A 4,353-nucleotide genomic window follows, 5' to 3' on the forward strand; every position below is an offset into this window, starting at 1 on the left:
ATATATATATATATATTGCCTAATTATATATATTGCCTATATATATGTATAGGATATATATATAATTAGGCTATAATTATATTATTTAGCGTGTAATGAGACAATCTATAGCCAAATTGTCGAAGATGCCCGAGAATCTCCGGGGATATCAGCATGGGAAATCGGCGAATCAGACCCATGAACCTATAAAGAAAGACGTAATCTCAAGCGGGAGAGAACATTTGCGGTGCTGGTTTGTGTCACGTAAAGGCCGATTTAGGGTCGTTTTAGACGCAGAGACGTAAGCACGTAATTTACACAAGGGACTTGTTTTAGACAAGTTTTGATTTACGGTTCCTTTAAGGTTCCTTAAGGATTGCGCGTGTTGCAAGGGGATTCTCCGCCAGAACAGTAGGGGGAGCAACGAACGAATCTGTGGGCGTGGAAGTGGAAATCGCTGGCTTGTTTATATTTATAATTATCATAATTCGTTCTTGTGTTTTCTTCTTCTCCTTCTTCAAAATTCTTCATTCGCTTCTGTCACGGCCTTTTAAAAATGGCGCTATTATGCTGTAAAACCGGAAATGTGAGACTCCTGAAAGTATATGGTTAGCTGGCCAATCACAGTCTTTGCGAGCTGCGTAGGGCCGTAATGTTTACATGAACCACGACAAGGAGGAGAAAGGGATCTTTGCCGGGCAGCGCTTATGCACCTCCGCCTCCGGCGGTGGTCCCTCAGCGGGGCTCAAGCGGGAGACATTCGCCGCCAACAATCCCTTTCTCCTCCATGTCGTGGTTCATGTTCTTGAGGGAGTCAAAGCCAAAGTTCCTTCCCCCCAATTCATTCTCAACCTTGGCTGAGATAACCCCCAATACGAGTCTCGTTGTAGAAATACCAGATACGAGAGTCCGACGTGTTATGCGCCATCACACCAACAGCAGAACGGTTATCCAAATAACAAGGAAGTGTACAACACTTGCGTTACAGTCCTGGAGCTCTATATCTAAATAATATCATATAATACATAGATATCTATATACATATTGTGTGCGCCTCCAGACGATATTATGAATCACAAACGACTTTGTCGGGTTCTGCGACGTCTCTGGTTCTTCCACTTTCACATCAACCTGAAGTCGACTGAACCGCGCGCTGCCTGCTGCCGGCTGTCCGCTGCCGGGCGATGGTGCCTCGCGGCAACCGGCGGCATGTCGCAGTTCATGTACTTCAGCGAGTCAAACCAAAGTTCCTTTCCCCCAATTCCTTCTCAACCATGGCTCAGATAACCCCCACGACAGTCTCGTTGTGGAAATACAAGACACGTCAAAGAACCAACAAGAAACACTTGCGTTACAGTGTGTGTATTCACATTGATGTGGACGTTGAAGAACCAGGAACGTCGGAGAACCCAACGCGGTCGTTTGAGATTCATAATATCGGCTCACACAGCTTTTGGCCGTGATAATATATATTATATGATATAGATATCTGTGTAGGCTATATGATAATATTTATAGGCCTAGAGCTCCAGGACTCCCGTGTGTTCTAGAATATTTACAGAACACGGCTAAAGGCTGTGTGCGCCTCGCCATTGCGATACATCCACTGTAAACAGAGCGCATGGTGGCTGCAAGCTGCTCAGGGCCACACCCCCACCCTCCTCCTTGACACGCCCACCGAAACAGCGCATTTGGGGGAAGCTCAATGTGCGACTGGCTCGGAGTGGCTGTAACTCTGCACCACGGCTGAATTTAGGGAACGTCTTTGAATACTGTGTTAGTTGCCCACTAATACCTATATTAAAGAATACATAAAATAGCATGTCATGGGACCTTTAATCTATTCAAACGTGATCAGGGACACGTAGGCCTATTTTCTAAATTTTGTATTTCAATTGGAAGTAGGCTATTTGTCGTGTCACTAAGCATGACTTCCAAGCTAAGGTTCTGTCCGGGAGCGTTCTCCCTAATGTCCCTTATGGAGCTCCGTACAGATCATTCATTGTTGAAAATTGTCTGTGATAACTAACAAATGACAGCTTTTGGCCACCCGTTTCTACTTAAAATTGTCTGTGATAACTAACAATATGACAGCTTTTGGCCACCCGTTTCTATTTTCACCTTTGATACTGAGAAATTGTGACAATACACCATTAAATGCAGGTGCGCTGCTCTGTAGGCAAACCGCGAAGGAAAAAAGGGTAGCTGCTTCATCTGTTCTTTTTAGAATTGTATGTCTTGATGTTTATTTTATCTAGCCATCTATTCTCTTGTTTTTGGCGAATGTGAATGAACGTCCGCGTCGATGCCTCGATCGCAAGTCCAGTGTTGCGAGCGGACGTTGCCATGACATCTAGAAATCATACATCATGATGGAAATACCCAAACAAAATGCAACAAACCAAACCTGATCAGCAAACCAACATATATGACCAACCAACTGAACTACTGACCAAACACATCATCAGCTGACAAGCCTCTCAGCCCCGCCCACTGGCTACCTGTAGCAGGTAGGCAAACACAGAGGACCCAGCAGACGAAGGAGAGAGAGAGCAGTCACAGCTGTCACATCTATTGCCTGAAGATTCTTTGTTTGTCTCCAACAAAACCTTCCAAACAGATGAATCATTGGCTCATCCCAGAAGTGTCAAATTACTTACTTTTTTTGATATCATACCTTATCCAATAATAAAGAAATTTGAATTTGAATGGTAACAATTCCGTTAAATCCTCGTCCTCGTTTTGATAGTCTCACTCATGGCCAATCAGTGTGTTCATTCTAATTAGCTCTTAATTGAGATCACCTGTCACGCACTTTATTAAAGGGGACCAAATGGGTTTGGTTTACTTTTTGCATCGGCCTGTGTCAATCGAGGTTGAGTTTAGTGAGGGTTGAAAGTTTTCGATCTAGATTGCAGATCACTATTGTCACTTTATACAAACTGAAAGTATGCGTTGTTGCGTGTTTGTTTTTGTGAGCATTTGACTGAACAGCCCAGACAAATATTGCTACCACCATGGCACTTCGAAACAGACCACCGCAGTGAGTAAAAGTTATTTTCCTTTATTAAATGTTGACGTTTTTGGGCTGTCTCCTCAGACACAAGCCATCAGTATCCCTGCTCTTTGCACCTTGACATGCATGTCACCGCTGTTTGTTAACCTAGCTTTGCTGATTTGTATCTTGTGATGTGTGTGTGTTTTTCTTAACAGTTGTTAGATGGCTGACAAGATCTATGGGGGGGCCCCCTTTGGGCCCCCCCATACCAACTTAGTCTTCAAAGGAATTTAGTGCCATGGGACTCCAGTGTCTTCAAAACATCCTCGGAATACATGTGTATGATTGGTCCACCGAAGGGTTGATCTGGAAGCCACCACGGTCCACGCAGTAATCTGCTGCGTGGGCCGTAGTGGCTTCCAGAGCCATCTTTCGGTCTTGGTCAGGATTTGTAACAGTTGCCCTTCAATGTAGAAGGCTACGGGTTTCTGAAGAAGCCTGCTTTACGTAGCATTGGAGTACAAATATTGTGCAAAATGCTCATGTAATTGCACTAGCACTGGTAACCTGTAGATTAGCTTAGTTTAACGTCATTCACATACGTCTGTCAAATGTGTGGCTTACTTTAAGTCCACAAGGCCCTCTGGTAAACCACGTTGGAACACCCCTGGACAAGGTGATTAGTCACTGGGTGTGTGCTAAAGTTTTGTTCCATTTTTCACTAGTTGGTTAAGGTTTGGTAGAATTGTTTGGATGCTAGCGACGTGATGGTGTATGTACAAGAGCCTACCGTGGCCAGGCCACAGTTGCGACGGCCACGGCCAGATGGCCTAGTGTGAGTGCAACCTTGATTGCATTTGTATACTGTTTACCATTGGATGTTTATGCAATTTGGCTTAATTCATCTGCTGTAAAGCTGCATTTGACTATTCCAGGATCGTTTTGTACAGGCTTTCAATTGACCATGTTGACTAGTTTGTGGGAAGTTTTTTTTTTTTTTTTACCCTTGCTTACAATCCAATGGTTGCGACCACTTATGCAACTGGGCTGTGAACCTTGCAATTCTAGTTGCATATTTGTACACGCAAGCTTGTCAATTTCTATCGCCATCACTAACACTAGCTTCAGCATTTCCTTGTAGGCCATTAGCTGACTTGTGTATTGGAGCGATGATTTGGGTATTTTAAGATGCTTGAAAACCTAAAATAAAGCAAAATGCGTGTCTGGTGTGCAAGAGCCAATTTGTTGGCTTGCAGTAGTCGAGGAGTTGCCGTAGGTCGTAAGCCATCTGGAGGTTGTGGCAATGGAGGCTTGTGATAGATCTGCCATCCAAGAAAGGTTAATTCTTCTGAAGCATGATTAATAGTTTAGTAAAT

This window comes from Gadus chalcogrammus, chromosome 18 (assembly GCF_026213295.1).
Source record: "Gadus chalcogrammus isolate NIFS_2021 chromosome 18, NIFS_Gcha_1.0, whole genome shotgun sequence".
Classification (NCBI taxonomy): domain Eukaryota; kingdom Metazoa; phylum Chordata; class Actinopteri; order Gadiformes; family Gadidae; genus Gadus; species Gadus chalcogrammus.